Source organism: Cornus florida, unplaced genomic scaffold (genome assembly GCF_030987335.1).
Source record: "Cornus florida cultivar Cherokee Brave unplaced genomic scaffold, ASM3098733v1 CherokeeBrave_3.0.0_Hap2_Chr06, whole genome shotgun sequence".
NCBI lineage: Eukaryota > Viridiplantae > Streptophyta > Magnoliopsida > Cornales > Cornaceae > Cornus > Cornus florida.
The window spans coordinates 14,899,411-14,921,658 of NW_026775576.1; the positions used below are offsets into that span (position 1 = coordinate 14,899,411).

At 33.1% G+C, this 22,248-nt stretch overlaps 1 pseudogene; it reads left to right on the plus strand.

Annotated features, from left to right (window-relative positions):
- Positions 1–6,437: 6,437 nt before the first annotated feature.
- Positions 6,438–6,536, plus strand: LOC132315208 (small nucleolar RNA R71; annotated as a pseudogene).
- The last annotated feature ends 15,712 nt before the right edge of the window (positions 6,537–22,248 follow it).

Here is a 22,248-nt window from a genome sequence, read left to right on the forward strand (position 1 = left end):
CTAGGGGTTTAAAAGGCTTGTTGCATATGCTAAATGTAACCGTGTTCCCTACGAAAGTGGCGTTATCCATTTATTGCTTTCTAGTTCATAGTTTTATAGTTGTTCATTTCATTCCTTTACTTTCTAGTTCATTGCTAGGGACTAGCAATATTTAAGTTTGGGGGTGTGATGAGTGCTGAAAAGTACACATTTAAATGGATCTGAGCCTGTTTGTCCCTATTCGAAGATCTCAAATTTTGATCGATCCAACTTGATTATCTGATCGATCGAACTTTCTTATCCTTATCCACATGCTAAATCTTATCTAGCTGTACCACCTTACCAACCACTTTTGTCCTTTTCCCAAAAATATCTTCAAAATATCTCAGATTTGTTTTTATCCAAAAAGGCATCGCCATAGAGGATCGATCCAGCTTCAATTCGATAGATCTCAGCCATGTTTGATTGATCTCACCACAAGTTCAATCGATCGAACTTCCCAAATCCCGAGAAAATCCAAATTCCAGCTCATTAAAAGTTATCTCATATCCAATCATCAGAGGAATATTGGTGTACGAGCCCAGCTCATTTGGGGTGATATTTGACCTACTTATATAAGGAATATGAGCCACTTTTTGAGGGAGACTTTTGATATACTTGAGAGGCACAATTTTCATATCTTAGTAAGGAAGAAAAGAAAGGAGGAGGCTAGAGACACAAGCTTGGAGTTATTCCATCAACCAAGAAGAGGAGCAATCTCTACCATAGAGTTAGCCCTTGAGGGTTGGAGGACACCATCCATGAGTGGCTAGATATCCTCTTGGGGCTAGAGTTAGCCCTAAGCATGCTTTCTACATCTTGATTTATGTATTTTTAAGGGGATTTGTATTGTCATACATGTGTTGACACTTTTATATATATAAATCTTGTTTATTCAATGATTTATATGATTTAATGCTTCCAATTGATCATTTCATTCTATCCATATGTCTATATATGCTAGAATAGATGTTCATGTGTTTGTCTCTATTTCTTGTGTTATTGATACATGTCTATGTGTGTTAATGCTATAGATCTAGAGATTGTCAAGACATAGTGCTTAATGGAATGTTCTTGTAGTTTATTTGATAGTTCATACTCATTTCTTGATGGATTGTACCTCTCCTTTAGTTTAATTAGTTTACTTTCATGTCATTAGCTTAATTGTAGTGTAGTTGTAGTTTAGATGTTAAATGGGAGGACAATCCATGCTTGTTGTTTGATATTCCATACTTATGAAAACATGTAACATATATCTCTAACCTTGTGATGTGTTTGGTTGTGAGCTTAAAGAAAGGATTAATGGCTTAATTTGATATGTTGTGCTATCCACCATGTTACTTAGACAATATATGCTTAATTTGTCATCCATGCTTGTTGAAACAACCACACACACACTTTGTTGCAATACATGTTTTTCCCCCTCATTAATCCTTCATTAAGGGTGTAGAAAAGCTATGCTTAGTGGTGATCTCTAAACCCCAAGATTTCTCTCTTATTTTCTCTCCATTACATTTAATTGCCTACTTTAGTTTAAATTGCATCTTAGTGTAATTTAACCACCAACCAGTCTTTTGATCACTCGACTTACTAACCCTAATCTTGATTCCTCAATCTAGTACGACCCACCAATCCCTTAGGACGATCTCTACTCGCCCTAACTATATTTTTAGTGAAAGATAGTAGTGGCAATTTCTAAATGTAAAACTTGGCCACATTCATCTTAGCTCTACACCATTATCTCTTGGTAACACAAACCGTGGGGTTTTCGGGGTGCGACCCCCGAGGCCACACCAACTGTAGTGGCCTGTAAGTGCCTCAGCCATATATGCATAAGAAGGCCTCCTTTCTAGAATGGGACAATCAATCTCAAGCTTAAGAGGGTAGGCATACGGGCATCGGCAGGATCTGGCCAGAGTCTCCACTGTAATGCGGATAGGATGGCCATCCACGGTAGTGCGCAGCTCTGCTAGATTACTCTGGGCAAGTCGGAGGTTCTAGAAGAACATCCGAACAAGCCTCGAGTAAACTGGGTGTGTGACAAGGGTTAGAATGGCTAAAATGCCCCTGTGGTTGATGTCCTCGTAGGCTGCCCAGGTCAGAATATACCAGGAGAAGAAGGAAATATCGAAGACTGACTCATGCGCCACTGTAAGGCGTGAGTATCTCGACAGAGGTCTGTCTAAGGCCTAGCCTAGCTGTGGATGAGGTGGATATGGAGAAGGTAATGGGGTATGCTCAGCCTCATCATGGGATGATGAAGATGCGAAGGGCGAAGACTGTAGTCTAAAGTCAGCTGATGGGGATTGAGCTGGATCTGCCTCTGTATAACCCTCTAGCTACTTAGGCTACGCAGGATCCGGGACCTGGGATGGTCCTGCCTGATGCTCGGGCTACTCCCGAATATGAGAGGGCTCACCTGGCCCCTCTATCCTAGGCTTGACTCTCCGCTCATACTGTTGCTTGGCGACAGTCTTGACTCGGGCCATGACCTGCAAAAGAACATAACACTTGCAAAATCAGTAAAAGATAATAAAGATTTGAGGCACAGAATATAGAAACATGTATGTCAAATAAGATAGACAACACAGGATATGAATCTACGCAAGTGATGATGGAGCTAAATAAATAGTAACATGAAGTGAAACATGCTAAACAATATAAGTATGAAATGCATCCAATGTGGAAAACACAGGCATTGGGCATGTATGAGATAACATGGAATCACAAAAGATAGTGTGTGAAGTATGGGATGCAAGTCTATGAAGTTCGATCAATCACAAAAATGTGAGATCGATCTCATAAGTTCGATCGATCTTGGTGCGATCGATCGAAGAAAACTTCGATTGATCGAACTGCTAGGGGCAATTCGAAAAGTCACAGATCTATGACGTATCTAGCATGAGGGCACCTAAGCAAGCTTGTAGGGCCCTCTCACACATCAACACAACAAGATTGGTCACTTGTTTGGCCCATGACCCCTAAAATCAATTCAAAAATGAAATATATACAAAACCATATATATACATATATATACATGCTTCATCAAGTAAAAAATGGCAAGAATCAAACATGGGAAGCTCAGATCTAACATGGCAAAAATATATGATTGAAACTCAAAACCCAAAATTAGAACTCAACTTACCAAAATGGACAAGAGAAGTGGTTCTAAGGGAAGAGAGATGAGATCTGAGATGAGGGAGAAAGATTCGAGGTTCAAGAACCTTGCCGGAGGGCTCACTAGAGGTAGGAGAGATGGGGTTTTGCAGCGGCGAGGGTTGAAAGGGTTTTTAGATCGATCTTTGAATCGATCTAATGACCCTAGGGTTTGTTTTTAAAAACATTTCCCGATCAGTTTGATCGATCAGGGAAAATTTTCGATCGATCGAACATAGATCGATCTTAAAAATGTTGAGATCGATCTCTGTCAACTAAACGACAAATTTTTATTATTATTATTATTATTATTATTATTATTATTATTATTATTATATATATTGATATATATATTTTTATATTTTATATTTTGAAAATTTTGAATAATAAAGAAAATATATATATATATATATATATATATATATATTTGGATTTTGAAAATTTTAAAACTAAAATAAAAGTAGAAATAAAAATAAAAATCTTTTTGAGGTTTTTGAAGATAAAATAAAATAAAATAAAAATAAAAATGCAGTCAAAGTCAAAGTCAAAGTCAACAAAATGGCACAGATCGATTAAGCTGAGATCGATCGAAAAGATACTTCGATCGATCAAACAGGTGAAAACCTGCAGAAAAGCTCGAACGATGCACAGAGTGGCCTTTTTCATGGATCTCAAAAAAAATTCTAAGTGTGGAGTGAAGATCGATCCAAGGGTAATTTTGATCGATCTTGGTGGACTCAAATTGATCGAAAGAAATTTTTGAATGATACACAGAGGGCTGATTTATGCAGGAAATTTTAGATCGATGAAACAGAGCAATGATTGGATGTAGGGATAAGTGTTTGATCGATCGAACCTCTTTTGACATCGATCGAATAGGGACAAAATGCCTATTTTCAGAATAAAAGTGCATGCATACTCAATCAAAATCCTAGCCATGTGTATTAATTCCAAAACATATCTAGACGACACAAGAAATGAAAGGTAAAATAGAAATGAGGGATGAATAGGGTTGTAAGCCCTACGAACATTTACTAGTCTTTAACGTCTCTAGCAAGACGTTGGGCTTTTTTAGCCCGGATCAAACATCTTGTAATGCATTCCCTCCTTATCGGGGTGATAAGTACTTTGAAATCCACCCAACAAACGGTTCCCTAAAGAACTTGTTGGATTAGGTTCAAAGGAGATTGTTGGTCCTTTGTCAATGTGATCTTTGGGCTTCCATGCCCTCTCAATACAAGATTTTGAAACATCATTCTTTGGATTCAAGGTTGAAGATGAACTTTTTAAAGTTTTGGTGTTAAGCAAAGACTCCATTCTTTCACATTCATTGTCTAGACACTTTTCGACAACATTTACTTCTTCATGCTTGTCAAATGAATTTGGGGTTGGATTGAAGACATTCAACTTCACTTTCATATGCTCAAATGAGATTTTCATTACCCCAGTCCTACAATTGATGTTGGCATTTGCGGTTGCCAAGAAAGGACGGCCAAGGATAACGGAAATTTGGCTCTTGGGACTTGGAACCGGTTCCGTGTCAATGACAATGAAATCAACCGGGAAGAAGAATTTATCAATTTTAATCAAGACATTCTCAATGATACCCCTAGGCTTTTTGATGGATCGGTCGGCAAGTTGTAAAACCACCGACGTCGGTTTCAAGTCTCCTAAGCCTAATTTGACAAATACCGAGTATGGAAGAAGATTAACACTTGCTCCTAAGTCTAGAAGAGCCCGATTAATGGCATGGTCACCAATAATGCAAGAAGTAGTAGGTAAACCGGGGTCTTTAAACTTTGGGAGGGTGTTATGTTGCAAGATTGAGCTCACTTGCTCGATCAAGACCACTTTCCTAGTTGCTTGGCTTTTGTTCTTCCTCTTTTGAGTGCAAAGATCTTTTAAGAACTTGGCATAAGCCAGAATTTACTTAATTGCATCCAAAAGTGGAAGATTAATCTTCACTTGCCTAAACATTTCTATGATTTCATTTGTCTTGGTCTTTTGCTTGTCAAGATAAATGGATTCTTTCAAGGCATCCGGAAATGGAGCTCTTGGCTCAAAAGTTTTTTCAAAAATTTTCTTTGAAGAATCTTCAACATAAGAATTTTTAATATCCTTTTTCAAAACTTTGTTCACTTCATCTTTCAAATCAATTTTGAACTTACTTTTCAAATCACTTTCTAACACTTTCTCATTTGAATGATCATTCATATGCAATGAAGGAGGGATATGATAAGAAACGGGATGGGTGTCAACTTTTGGTTGCACCGGTTCACTCTCTTCATTAGGAATACCTACTTGGTTGTCAATAACCTTCCCACTTCTCAAGGTTGTCACCGCATTGACATGTTCAATTGTGTGCCCTTTCGATGAGGAATGAGTCTCCACAACATATTGTTACTTTGGTGGGGCATTCAAAGGCATCTTCCCCTTCTCCCTCGCATTTAAGGTAATAGTTATTTGCCCAACTTAGGTTTCTAGCTTAGCAATGGATTGAGAATAAGAATGAAGCAATTGAGTGTTTGCCTCTAGAGTACCTAGAGCAGTTAAAAATTTCTCTTCAAAGGTGGGACTCCTAGAGTTTCCTTGAGAATATGATGATTGGATAGGAAAATGAGAATTAGAAAATTGATTGCCATGTGATTAAAATAATGATGATTTAAAACCTTGGGAACCTTGGCCTTGCATTGGTGGCGGAACATACTTTCCTTGAAAACCACCTTGGGCCTTCACCTTGGCTTTTACAAAAAAAGTTTGGATGGTTCCTCCAACTTGAATTGTAATGAGTGTCATAGGGATTATTCCCTTGATTAACAAATGTAGCATTGACTTGCTCATGAGGCTCACTTTGCACATGTCCATGGGGACAATTGGAAGTAGAATGCAGGACACTTGAACAAGTCATGCATGATTCATTAGATGCACGATGATAGATATGAGAAGGGGAGGAAGATACTTGATTCGTCGAATTTTGGTTGATCAAAAATTGATCAAACCTTTGAGACAAGGATTTCATCTCGGCGGCTATATCATTAGAGTTATCAACTTGATACAAGCTAACATTCTTCCTTCCACCTAGGTTTATACCATTTTTAGAAGATAAGGACATATACATTAAATTCTCACTCATGCTTTCATACAATTGCCACACATCATTTTCATGCTTATCAAGATAAGAACCACCCATGGATACATCAACCATACCCTTATGATTGTCCAGTAGACTTTCAAAGAAATATTGAACTAGTTGCCACTTAGGTATGTCATGATAAGGGCACTTTCTATGCAAATCATTCAATCTTTCCCATGCTTCATGAAACATTTCCCCATCCCCTTGAGAAAATTCTTTAATTGAAGTTCTCGTGGCATTGGTCCTAGAAACCGGATAGTACTTTTTCTAGAACTCTTGTTGCATTTCCGCCCAAGAAGTTATCGAAAAAGGCCAAAGATTATTGAACCAATATTTTGCCTTGTCTTTAAGGGTAAAAGGAAAAAGTTTAAGTCTTAAAACTTCTTCCGGCATGTCTGTGTATTTCACGGTGGAACACACTTCAAGAAACTCATCCAACTGCTTATAAGGTTCTTCACTAGGAAGTCCATGATAGTTTGGAAGCATTTGAATAGTTTGTGGTTTAATTTCATAGTGATGTGCTCTAAATAGGGGCAATTGAATGCAAGTGGGTGCATTGTATTCATTAGGCACATAATGGTCTCTTAATGCAATGGGAGGATTCATAATTGGTGGTGCTAAACGAACACCTTAATTAGCTTAAACAATGGGAGGTTGTGAAACAAATATTGGCCGAGGCATTTCTAATGGAACTTGGCCTTGTTGTTGTGGGTGAATAAATGGTCAGGCATGTCTAATGGTACTTGAACATTTTCATGATGCACATTAGGGTGGAGGTTGCCTTGTTGGTTTATTTGACCAAGGTCCTCCACATGGTCGTCATTCAAATCCTCTATTGGTGAAATAGAGTGATGAGAACTACCTCTTCCCCTAGGATTACGAATAACCGATTCAAGATACAAATTTAGAGGGACAAGAGTAGGATTCAATGACCTACGACCATGCATACACTAGCAAAGTAAATAACAAACAAATAACAATCGCTTCGCCCCAGCAACAAATCAATCAACAAATCTCTACATACAATGATCCCACGCTTCTATGCTTAAACAACATGCAAAGAAAAGTGAATTGCCTCCACGCGGGCTCATGATTTATCTAAGAATGCAAAAATATGCCTCCACGCAGGCCGACGATTTAACTAAAGATTAAGTTAGAAAGATCTTACAAAAGGTCCTTAAGCAACTTCAATTCATTTTTAATTTCCAAGCCTTACTATGTTTTGCACTTTTTAGATTTTATTTTAGCCCTTTTTATACTTAGCTTAGCTCCTTGCTTCTCAATTCTCCTTTGCTTAACCTCCTTGCTCAATTTCACCTAACCAAATAAGAACAAACACAATAAGTAACCAAAAATAAAGACATGATCAAAAGAGTACTAATCCCTAATTTTTTCCAAAACACGGCGTTGCCAATTCAATCCCCGGCAATGGTGCCAAAATTTGACGGTGGCCGTTCCTATACGCCAAACTAATGTAGTGAATGTAGGTTCAAGAAAAACCTTTTGGGTCAAGTTTAAATTTATAAAAACCACTACTACCACTATTACTAACGTAGTAAGGGTGAATAGGGATCATCCTAAGGGATTAAAGGGCTACTAGTAATGGAAACAATGCTTAGGGTTAGTTGGTCGAGTGATCAAAGGTAGGTTGTTTGGATGATTAGACTACAATTAAGATTAAACAAGCTCAATATAAAACAAGTAATTAAAGGATAGAGAAAACAAGAGAGAGAGGTCTTGGGACTTAGAGATCGCCACTAAGCATCACCTTTCCTAACACTCAATTCACAATTAATGAGGGGGGAAGTATATGTTGCAACAATAGTGAGTGTGTGTGGTTGTTTCAACAAGCATGGATGACTAATTAAGTATAAATTGTCTATACAACACAATGAATAGCACAATATATCAAACTAAGCCATTAATCCTTCCTTTAAGCTCTCAATCCAAACACATTACATAACTAGAGAAATATACTACTTGCATTCATAAGTATGGAGCATCAAACAATAAGCATGGATTGTCCTCCCATTTCACAACTAAGGTAACTACACTACATCTAAGCTAATGACATGAAAATTAAACTAATTAAACTAAGGGAGAGGCATAATCCATCAAGAAATGAGTATGAACCATCAAATAAACCACAAGAGCATTCTATTAAGCACTATGTCTTGGCAATCTCTAGATCTATAACATCAACACACATAGACATGCATCAACAACACAAGAAATAGAGATAAACACATGAACATCTATTCTAACATACATAGACATATGGATAGAATGAAATGATCAATTGGAAGAATTAAACCACATAAATCATTGAATAAACAAGATCTATGTATATAAAGATGTCAAAACATGTATTACAACACAAATCCTCTCAAAAATACATAAATCAAGGTAAAGAAATCATGCTTAGGGCTAACTCTAGGCCCAAAAGGATGTCTAGCCACTCATGGATGGTGTCCTCCAACCCTCAAGGGCTATCTCTATGGTAGAAATGCTCTTCTTCTTGAAGTAGATAGAAAACCTCCCAAGAATATGTCTCTAGCTCCTCCTCTTCTCCTTTCTTCCTCTCTAAGACAATCTCAAAATGTTGTATATTGCGTCTCTAAGAACTCTTGTGTGTCTCTCATAAAAGTGGCTCATAATCCTTATATAGGTAGCTCAAAATGTCACACCCAATGGTCTAGGCTTGTACACAAGGGCTCCTCTAATGATTGCACCATAAGACAACTTTTAATGAGTTGGAAATTGATTTAATTTGCACTTGAGAGGGTTCGATCGATCAAACCTATGCTGAGATTGATCGAACTTGGCTGAGATCTATCAAACTTCGGCTGATTGATCCTCCCATGGCAGTGCCTTTTTGGATGAGGACAGATCTGAGATATTTTGGGGAAAGTGACAAAAGTGGTAGGTGTGGTGGTACAACAGGATAAGATGGAATCTTTTCGATCGATCTGAGAATTATTGGATCGATTGAACTATATGGGATCTTTGAATAAGAACAAAAGAGCTTGGATCCATCTTGAAATGTCTAGATTGATGAACTTTCGATCGATCGAAGTATCCTTGAGATCGATCGAACCTGCTGAATTTCCACACTTTGCTTCGATCTTCTTCCACTTCACTCCTTTCTTCCATCCAGCTTGAGTTAGCTTCTTTTAAGCTCTTATTTGGCTGAATTAGCTTATTTTGGGGATAAGCACCTAAAAAGGACAATAACACGAAATTAGTCTAAAACGGGAATGTAAGATAGATAAAGGTCCTAGAATACTTAAGCTTAAGGGGTTTCAATGCATACTTTTCAGCGCTCATCAACGATCTCTACTCACCCTAGCTATATTAGTAGTTAGAGTTAGTAGTGGCACTTTATAAATTTAAACTTGGCCACACTTTTATATGCAATTTGGGGTGTTGCGACAGCTATGCACTAGGTAGTCAGAGTCGGCCTTTATCATCTGGAAATTATCCACAATGAGTCGCTGTTCTGAATATCTTTTAGACAAATGAGTTAAAATTATTCCTTCATATGATCTGAATAAATTTTGTGCTTCAAAGACGTCAAAATGTCTTGCTCCTCCTTCTCCTACATATAATGTCATTCGAGGCCAGTATTTGGTATAAGGAACGGTGAAATTAGTTTTGAAATAGTCACTTAACCATCCAAATACATAGTGTATAGGAAATATCGCAGAGCAACTTTCAGGATGTAGTGAGGAAACAATCTCGTTCAAACCACTATAAATACTGGCCAAAACCGAGATGGAAAGACAAATGTTGCAACCATCTGCTAACATGCTGGTAACCTTGAAGGTTCTAGGACGAATCACGTTGCCAGGGTGTGCAGGCAAAGCAAATTTGCAAAGCCAACATGCTAAAAAAGCGGCTAGATAAGTGGTGTCTCTCGATGCTTCATCTACACCAAGGTTAATAAATACTTCCTTTTCATTTGTGGACATTGGCCGGATAGGAGGGATTACACCAAAAGGGTTTTGAGTCTCCCTTGGATGATGAACTTTATTTTTTTTTCGTTCTCTTTGAAAGACTGACATGCCTTGATGCACCTTTGAACCAAAAATTAATCCAGTCAAATATCTTCACATTCTGTTCTCCTTTGTACTTTGTGCAAAGTCTGTGGAAAGCCAAAAATAGATGTTAACAACTAAAGGGGAGAGAATGTTTGTTGCTGCTGGCTCTCGAGAGTTCGTCTGCACACGGAATGACTTCATCATAAATTCTTCCTTGATAGGGGAGACCACCTAGCATATATAAATCTCGAAGGGAAATGGACAGCTCACCAATAGAACAATAAAGAGTATTAGTGGCTGGGCACCAACATTCGAGGAATGCTTTGAATACATCTTTATGGTAATCATATGAAAATAGGGAGGCGAATAGAGCACCATATAGTTGTTGTTTTGATAGGAAGTCGTGGTAGCACGCCAAGACATCTTCTAACCATTCTAATATAGTTCGGTGTGTGGCAATTCAGCAGAAAGCATACGGGGAATACTCCATGATACTTTCTTCGCTTGAATGTTGATACCCAAGAGTGAAAACTGGTTTTCTTCAACTATTCTATCATGAAGTGGAGAATTTAATATCAAGGCTTCTAATACAATGGATTCTTCATTAATCTGATCAAAACCAAAGTTAGTGAGGTCGCCTATAGCCTTGCGTGTCCAATGAGAAGAACAATGTTCATTGTCAAGATCAGGCATTTAAATACGTGTCCAATGAGAAGAACAATGTTCATTGTCAGGATCAAGCATATGAATAGCATTGCGACCGAGAAGTGAGTCGGATACGCTTAATGTGGTTCCTTGGCTTCTTCGACTATTTTCGCTCTCTAAGATAGTCATCATTTGCTTTATAAAATACTTAAATACCACCATGATGGAACAACAAACAAAATTTGAAGCTCGATCGGTGTTGTCTAGAAGGAGGATTTTAATTTCTGCTACGGTTGACAAAATCAAGTTGCTATACCCAATCAAGCCCTTAAAAATATATATATATCCTTTGGAGAATCCTGAAAAATAATAATAATAAAAATAATAATAAATAAATAAATTTGATTCTGTTATGTTTTGTAGTGATATATATGGGTTATCCAAGTCTTGGTACTAGATAGTTAATTATACAAGGCATATGACATATGATTTATTATAAATCAACAATACATGAAATATATATATATATCAAGCACCTATAATGGATTTGTGCATATCAGTATAAGTGGTGATGATAAAGTGGAACAAGAAAGGACGAAACAAGAATGCATATGTAAAAGATGGTGCAGGCAATAAGAAAAAGGATGAAACAGGATGATGGTAAAGTGGAAATAAGAAAAGGCCAAAATTGTCAACTCAAAAACAGGAATGCATATGTAGAATTGGGTGGCGGAAATAAATAAATAAATAAATAAGAAAAGGAAAGGAAAAAAAAAAAAAAAAAAAAAAAAGAAGAAAAAAAGAAAAAAAAAAAAAAAAAAAAGGAGGAACTCACCAACAAATCTTGACTTATATTGCTGCGAATTGTTGAAAACCAGTCCATTGTGTGCGATTGAAGTTTGAGGACTATTGAAATTGATGTCAAACCCTATAACTTTGGTGGTATATATAGGCTACAAAATATATCATATTTATACTGCAATTTGTATAATTTAGTTCAAAAAGGAAAGTAAAATTCTAATCCAAAGTTGGATAGAAAAGGGAGAGAGGAAATCTTATCATCCAAAGTTGGATAGGAAAAGCCTTTTGCAATTCAAAGACCAAGTTGGATACTTCAAGTCCCACTTAAAAAAAAAAAAAAAAAAAGACAAGTCCTGTTAGACATGGGACTCGAAGTGGGGGCAATTTGTAGATACTAAAAATTTAATGGACTTTGGTATTGATAAATTGACACATCAAATATGGGTTTAATGTTTAATTAAGTTATTTAACTGGCCAAGCTTGGTCCACTTAAATTATTTAATTAGCACATCCCGAATGATTAAATGAAAAGATAATTATTCTTAATAAAATATATTTAAAATAATTATTTTTAAGGATAATTATCATAATATAACTGGCTCGGCCCAGTTATAATTTTATCCTTATCAGGTGATGATACGTGTCATCATCCTATTAATTCAAGAAGCCTATAAATAGAGGTTTGGAGGAAGGAGGAAAAGACACAAATTCAGAATTCAGAAATCCAGAATTCTAAAAAGAAATTCAAAAACTCTCATCCCCAACATTCATTCCTAATCCTGAAGGCGAAGAGCAACAAGCACATCAAATCGTATCATTCTTCATCAAAATTCCACGGTGATTAACAACAAGCACATCAAATTATGCCGTTCTTCATCAAATTCTACTATAATTCAAGATCAAGCTCGTGCAGCCCTTGGATCCAACCAACAAAAAGGAGATTGAATCAGAGGACCTTATTCTTTGTAAAGAATATTACAAAGGATTGTAGTCCAATTTTTTTAAATTAATAAAATATTATTTTTGTTCCATATTTTGTTCTTATTTGCAGACTACAAAATTTGTGTGTACAAACACTAAGCTAAATCATACATACACATCCTATGCATATTATATGCATAAGATTAATTTAATAACCAACCTAATATGATATACCAAATAAGAATAATAATTTAATCATCTTAAATAATATATACAAATACACATATATTATTTAATATAAATATATGTACAATACCTTCCATAATAATCCTTGATTATTTAAAATCATAAATATATATATATATATATAATTATTTATATATGTGTATATATAGTTTAATTCATTTATGAATTGTATATATACTTTCTTCCATAATAAATTATTAATTTATTATATTTACACAAGGTAAATGCTACTAAATATGTCAGAAATGGTTTCCCATAAATACTCCATCTCGGTGTAAATAATTTTTCGACACCGTCTCACTAAAATGTAAATATCTCGTAGTAGGATAGGAAATCTGAGAATAAAGTTGGTACAATTGGAAAAAGGACGAAAAATCCTTAAATTTGAGCTCAAGAATAACCCAATTTCGATTTAAAATGACTAAGTTATGACCGTTTTAATTTCAAGTATTGAATCAGGCCAACAAGGATTTTCCCTTCGCGCCCACGTGCTTCCCATGCGCTGGATCCAAGCCTCTGTGTGCGCTGACGCGTTTTGATTGGCTGGGGTCTTTCAGATGCTGTGAGCTTGCCTACACCAGATTATATCATTGAGCTCATATGAATGCACCCACACTAGATTAGCTTACTTGAACTCACATGTATGCACCCACACCAAATTATTGCACCTAAGCTTACATGCGCACCATACTTTAATGCACCTCGATGCACCAAATCAATCCACTTACATCAAACTCTTCCAACAACTCAGATCAGCGTGCACACCATCATTCTATGCGTCCTCCCACACCGAATTATAACCCTATTTTGCGACAAACGCCTCCAGTGTGTATATATATTTAAAGTACTGTATCTATATAATTTCGCCAAAATAATATAGAAAATAATTCTAAAATAATTTCAAAAAAATATAAAATAAATTTATAAAATAATTCTAGAAACCCTAATTAATCCTCTTGGGTCACAGATCAAGTATAGTAGTTGATTTTAAATATATACAACCTATATATATATAATTAAAATCTAACAATTCTAAAAATCAAATAATAATAAAGCATACTTTTAATGCTCTGATTTAATCCTGATTTAATCAAATAAAATTAACTTAATGCTTTTAATCAATCTGTTCCAACCATGATTTTTAAGCAAATAAAATTAATCTAAACATTGATACTCAAGGTGATTTCCTTATGAGTTCTAAGAGGAAAGTTAGAGAAGAACTCGACAGAAAGTTTCGAAATGAAACCGATGCCTCAACCCTTGATTGTTTTTTCCAAATTCGACGTCCTTTTTCTTTGATCCAGCCTTCTCTTTGTCAGCATTCTTTTCTTCTCTCTCTACCTCTCTTATTTTTCTAATGTGTAAACTTTTAACAATAAAACCTTATGTGTATATTTATACACATTATCATAATCTTATTCCTAGTATGACTACCAAATAAAAAATAATAATAATAATCTTTAAATAATATATATATAAACATATTATATATATATATACACACACACCTTCTATAATTAATCATTAATTAATTAAATCATATATACCTATATATATCTATAAATATATATATATATATATATATATATATATATATATATATATATTTATAATCATATAAAAATGATTATTTAAATAATCTCATAACCATGGGCCTTTATTAATTAACCCAACAAGGTTTCATCCAAGCCCAAGACCACATCCTTTGGTACCACTCCTCTTAAGCCCAAACTAATTAATTTAAATAAGTCAATAATCAAATAAACACTTAAGTTAAAATAATTATGATACCCCTCGATTCTAGAGTTACGGGTGATCAAGTCCGAACACAGATTCGAGGGATATCAAACAATTAATATTTAAACAAGCATTTGAATACAAAAAGAATAATAAAGAAATAAATAAATAATAAGCTGAAGGAAACTAAATAATAAATCCCTATTTTAAAAATCCTCAAATAAATAATAATTAAAAATCTCATAATAGACTCATTCAATCCTCTGATACCAGTAGTTAATTAAACTATAACTCGAAAATCCATATTGTGGACCCCTAATAATATCCTAACTAAAATAACTGAACTGAAATAAAAACTAATAATTAAACCATATAGAAGAGTCCTACGTAGAGTCGGAAGAGTGAATGACTGTCTTTGCTCGGCACGAACAATCTCTAAGACTGGAACTGACGAACACCTGAGAAATAATGGTGGGTTAGGCCCACATACAAGTTCTAATCTACTACATCCCAAACAGAGACCCGATACATATACACATCCTAATTAATTCAATAATAACTAAATAGTCCATATATAGATATATACGCACTAAAGGAACCTCACTAGACTATAAAATTGTCTCAACCTGAATAGTATGCAACATGCAAAAACACACATATAGTGAGCATGAGTACCTAGACCTACCAGGGTACACAACTGCACTATATCTAACTACACATCCTTGGCAATATACGCACCCTAACCACTGATCCTGAGACTCAAGCTCATATCATGACGTATAATTATATATTTAAAATCCGTTCTATCCAACCATCAAAATAAACTATTTAATTATTATTTAATAAAAATATGTCATCCAACTATTCCGTTGACTTGACATGAATAAGTAGGACTTAACACTATAGTTAATCCGTTCCCTTATTAAAAATAGGTAGGACTTAACTCTTAAGTTAATCCGTCCCTAATATGCCCCCATCCCATAATGGTGCATTAATCCATAACATTGCCAAATAAAAGTTTCCAATCCAACGATAATGTAAAAAAAATTTACATTTAATAATCCAAATAAATATGATATAAATCATAAACACATCCTTTGCATTTACTTGAGCAAAAATATCAGTTCTAATTAGCATTCATTTAATTTACATCACAAGAAATTAACATGCATCTCAACTAAATTGTACATCTCCATATTCTGATTAAATTAATTTAAATCTAAACAATTGATTAAAATAATTTAATCCAACAATATTTAATTGATTTATCCTTTTAAAATTAACTAAATTTCACACTTAGCATGTAAACTTAAATAATGAATTTCAAATTCCTAATGAATCTATTTAAATTAATTAAATATTTAATATAAATTTATCAATCCAAAAATAACAAATATTAATTTAATATTCTAACCCTAAACAAATTAACATTAAAATATTTAATACAAAAACTATTTAATCAAAACAAAATAAATAAATCATTATTTAATCATTATATCAATCATAATAACAATCATTATATTAATCATTATATCAATCATAGTACCAATCATTGTGTTAATCATTATATCAATCAAAGTACCAATTATTTTGTTAATCATTATACTTTAATACAATCATTATATCATCATTGCTTCAACTATTCCTCACTTTAGAACCAAAAACACAATCTGATTATAATTTCACAATGGAAAACAACAATTCACGCCAGAGACTTATTGCGCCTCGTTCGGCGTGCTGTTCTAGGAAACACAATTCTGTCACCATGAAAGGAAAAACTATAATTCACGCCATAACCAATTTTGCCACGATCGGTGTGCTTCTTTCAGGAAAATTAAATTATTCTGACTTTGTAAAATTAATTTATTAAATATACAAGTTCATTACAAAATCATTACCAAAACACATGACTTATGATTCTCGAATCAATTCATGTAATTAGTCTAATTAATTATTAAAAACGAAACCCTAGAATTAATCTAGCATGCATAGGGTATGAATCAAAGGAGAAGAGAAGAATTAAAACTTGCCTTTAGGGATTTGATAAAAAACCCTATCATTCTTTTTCCTTTTTCTCTTCCTTCGTCTTCCTTTTTTCTCTCTCTAGAATATATTTCGTGATTTATTTTCTAACCCTTTTTTTACTAACCTATCGCTATATATTTATAGGTTAAATAAAATAACCTAATCCTTTTTCCAATCCAAGTCAAACTAATAATAAGATAAAATAAAATTTAAATACTAAAAAGGTAATTAAAATATATTTTACGTACAATCTATGTGTAATCCTTTTATATATAACATATAAATATACACATCAGATTATTACTAAAGAACTTTTCTTATATGTATATGTATATATTTATTTCTTTATTTATTATATATACATATCCAACCGTCCATGGATAATTATCCATACCCATCAAATCCCTTATCCAAGTAATCCATGGAACCCAATTGATTGGTCCATTACTACAATTCATATCCAGTTCCTTAAAAATATAAAAATAAAAATAAAAATAAAACAATTAAATTCCTAAACAAATACACATCATCACACACAATTTCATTTAAACAAATAAATCAATTAACACATTTAAACAAATAATTAAATCAATTAAACAAGTAAATAATTTGCCAAGAAATCAACTAAATAATTAACTGCAATTAAAATAATTTTTTTAAAAAATACCGAAACTATCCTTTTAAAATCAGGGGTATTACAATAATTAATTACATGAAGTACATAAACAAATAAGAAATTACAATCAAGTCACACCATACCAATAAAATCAACACGCCAACAATTCAATCAATAATCAAGCACACACAATCACCATATATAATCACGAAATATAATTTAATTAGAATAAAATAATTAATCTAAGCACTCATTTAAATAAAACAAATCATTTAAAAATAAAATAAAAGCAATTAAACTCAATTAAATTAAACAAATCAATTTTTAAATGAAATAAAAATAATTAATCCCTATAAATAATTCCTTTAAAATATAGGGGTATTATACATGGTAAGAGTAAGGGGCAATAAAGACTTTTCAAACTCATTAGGGCATTATAGTCAATAAAAATTATATTGTGTGTCACGTGTAGTCACATGATATTTTAACGGTTGAATCTCACCGGCACATCACCGAATAAGGCAATCTGCAATAAAAATATATAGTTTAGAGGGTTTTTTTTTACAACTTTTATAGTTCATGGGTTTGTTGAGTGCATGCATGATATAATGCTTGGTGTGAGACGTGTCACACACAAGCTTATTTTTCATTTTTTTTTTTCTTTATTTTACTTTCCCTTTTTGTTTTGTTTTTGTTATTTTGTTGTTTTATTATTTTTTTAGTTCTTTTTTTTTTTTTTTTTTTTATCGGCACTTTTTGTTTTTTTTTTTTATATATTTCTTTTTTTACTTTTGTTTGATTTTCCCTTTTTCTTTTTCTTTTTTTTTTTTAAGACAAAAATAAATAAAATAATAATATTACCGCCATCCCACATAAATGTGTCCTCTTTTCTATTTTTTATTATCCCAAAATAATTATCCTAATTCAAAATCCAATACATTATTTTCTTTATATTCCTAATTTACCCTCGGTGCCTTGAAGTTATAAAAATAATTAAAGTTTTAAATATGACTTTGTGGACCCACCATAGAAGGGTATATTTGAAAATTATTTGTTATCACTTTAATAACACTTTTGGGGGCATGGAAGTATAAAAGTAAAATAAATGATAATAATATATTTGTTCAGGTTGTTTTTATTTTTATTTTCCAGGTAAAGCACCTATAGAGCAGGATTGAGATCGTGATGAATGTTTATCCTTATTTCCTCTAGTCTTTTTATTCCAAGTATGAAAGACTTGAGTTGTGTGGAATAAAATAATTATGGATTTATATTTTTCTTATTATTAGTTTTGAGGATGATTTGTGGACCTTTTATGTTGGTATATATAAGAATTGATTTTATTTAGCTATTGTTAATTCAATCATATAATATTTTGAAATGGATGATGAATGTGATAATATTAGTCATCCTAACGTGAAGTGAGTGATTCAAAATGTAGTTTGGGAGTAAAATTATTTCTCTTTAATTTTATTATTTTTTAATTTAAACACTATTAAATAAATAAGGGACGAAAATATTAATTTAATAACTAATTGAACACTTTTTGTTACTATAAACTCTAGCAAGAATTGTTAAAGAGTTACTTTTACGAAGAGTTGTAATTACATTTCATAAATTGGATTCATGATGATTCGTAACTCAAATTTACATGGTAGTGATATGGTGCTGATATGTCTACTAAAAAAAAAAAAGCAGCGATACACATTATGTGATACCTCCAAATTTTCACGTGTAGGTTGCCCAGGCCCAAACCCAAAAATTCAGAGATATAAAAAACAATTAGGTATTTAAAACAAGCACATAATACAATAGATGAATAAAAATGAATAATACGCTAAATGGAAAACTAAAATAATAATTAATAAACCCTTAACCTTTGAAACCAATATTATAATAAATCCCATAAATAATAGACCTCCATAATATAACTCAGGAATCCATATTATGGACCCTTAATTAAAACCCATAACTGAAATATAAAGATACCAAAATCTACTAAGTAAACTATACAAAGATAATATCCTATGTCAATGACTCCGGAATAGTGAAGATGAATGCTCTCTGATCAGCATGAACCGCTTCTAAGACTGGAACTAATAAGCACCTGAAAAATATAACAAAGGTGGCTCAAACCTTAGGAACAAGTCTTTTCTAAAACAACCTAATAAGGTAATCGATAATTGATACATTCCTAACCAACTCATGCAATAGCTATATAGTCGATACATATATACACATTATCGAACTTTCCCCTATGTATAGGGCAGCCTCAACCTGATAGAAGGTATCACCTGAAAAATCACACACAAAGTGGTCAAGAGTCCCCTATACTACTAGGGCCCACCAGTTACCTATATAAGCTACTTGTCTCTGGTAATATACGCCTCAGTCCTAGCCACTGATCCCGAAGCCTCAAGCTCGTATTAGGGCTCACATAATATATATATATATATATATATATATATATATATATATATGCATCATCAATAAAGTCATATCTAACAATGGCACAATATAACGTGTTTTGACTTCTTAGTCAACCCATCTACTCATCAAATATCAAAGCCATATCTAACAATGGTACAAAATATAAAATAGCCTAACTTATTAGCTATCTTAATGATCTTATCACTTATATTCATCAATCTCATCATAAACATAACTAACAATGACACAACAAACATAAACAATCATAAATCAATCTAAGATCATAAATACTGTAAAAGCATGATTAAAATCATAATACCTTTTATTGTAATTGTTATAACAATTAAAATAATAACATGAATCATATAAACCATTTAAAGTTTATTAAACCCATTAACATCACAAGTTATATCATAATCCGGTATGATTAGTATCACAAATCACATCTACAATCCCGTTATGGTTAATACCATAGATAACACAATTAATAACATAAATCACAAACTGCTACCCATTACAAATAATAATCTAATTTAATAATATGATTCATAATTAAATACGAGACCCTTACATAACTAGTTATTGGTCGAGCCTAGGGGTCGAGGGGGGTGGCCCAGAAACCATAAATTGTTTTAGTGAAAACGCCTCACTTTGAAAATTGAAAATCGATTTTATAGATTAATTTCGATGCCAAAATTCCAACTAATCCATTTAATTTTTCCACTAAATCCTGAACCATAGGAGTTTAATTCAAATTTTATATAATTAAATCATATAACACTTTTTCCGAAACTTTATGACATGTTTAGAATTTAATAAAATCAATTCGGGGTAATTCGAAACAAATTTACGGAGTTCTGGTTCACAGTGCTCGAGCACACTTATACTGTACTCTAGCACAGTACAATACTTGGGCACTATCCCTCAGTGCTTGAGCACTGGTTCACGAACAGCACAGTGCTCGAGCACTAGTTCGTAAAACCATTTGCCAAGTCTATTTCAAGTCTGAAAATCTATCTTTATGGGTTCTAAATCATGCTTCCCAAATGATTTCCATAATTTATATACAGCATATATATACATTTTAGCACTTAATGACATGGATTTAATATATTGAATTCCAAGATTAAACATTGTATATAACCACATATACACACACATATACATAACAAATATAATCTGAATTCCATCATTAAAAACAAGTTTAGTTTCTCTGTTTTTAAACCCTAATGCAAAGCTAAAGATGCATAGATCATGGGAACTAAGGGGAAAAGTAGAACATAGAACTTGCCTCAAGGTTTTTGGATCAAAAACCAATTATTCTTTACCCGATCTTCTTCTCTAAAGCCACCGGCCTTCAAGTTGCCATCGTCAACTCTTTTTGGTCCGGTTAGTCCCTTCCTTCTTCTTCCTTGCTCTCGGCTACTACTCCTCTCTCAAACCTCATTGTCTCTCTTCCTCTCACAATATTTCTCTCTGTCTCTCTTTATAATTCACGTTAAAACTCAAAACCGTCCTAACTACTAATAATACATACATATATATATATATATGATATATATATATATATATATATATAATAGACCCATATAACCAAACTAACCAGAATCCTTTTACAATCATATTATACATATAAATATAATACATATAACAAACACACACACACACATATATATATAAATAATAATAAAATACATATAATATATATATATATATATGCACTCATGGGCCTTAAGCCTATTTAGCTTATCTAGGCCTTCTCCTCCATAGTATAAGACCAAACCTTTGGCGCACTTAGTCTTTTGATCCAACCCAATGTAATTAAAAATAAAAGAATGAAATAAACCTAACAATTAATTAAAAACCATTTAATAAACTTAACACATAAACAAACATAACAATGACACAAAAGAAATTAAATTAAATAAACAATTAAAACATTAACTAAATAATCAAACCAACATACCAATTAAAATACATAGACAATTAAATAATAACACAATTAACAATTAAATGAAATAAAAGCAAAGTAATCCAATTAAAATCACTAAAATGAATTCTCTAAAAATTAAGGGTATTAGAGCAACTCCAATGCTCTCTCATTTGGGCCTCTCAAATTCAAAATATGAGAGTTGGGTAAAAAAGGGCTTCTCTAATGGGCTCTTATTTAAGATCTCAAAATTTGAGATTCTCAAATTTCTTCTCACATATAGCAGCTGCCAATTTATTTTGGCAAGTCTCTCATTTCCCAAAATGGTGCCGTTTCTCATCAGTCATCACCCACTTGCATATCTTTCTCTCTCTCTCCTTGTCTGTTGCAATATAGAGAGAAAAATTTCGGGAAAATCATCCGATCTTGTTGGTTTTTCTTGGTTAGGAACGGATTCTTCTCTCTCTCTCTCTTTGTCTGTTGCAATATAGGTTTTGAATGAGAAGATTCTAGTTGATTTTGTAGTTTGCAGTTGCAGAGAGAGAGGGGG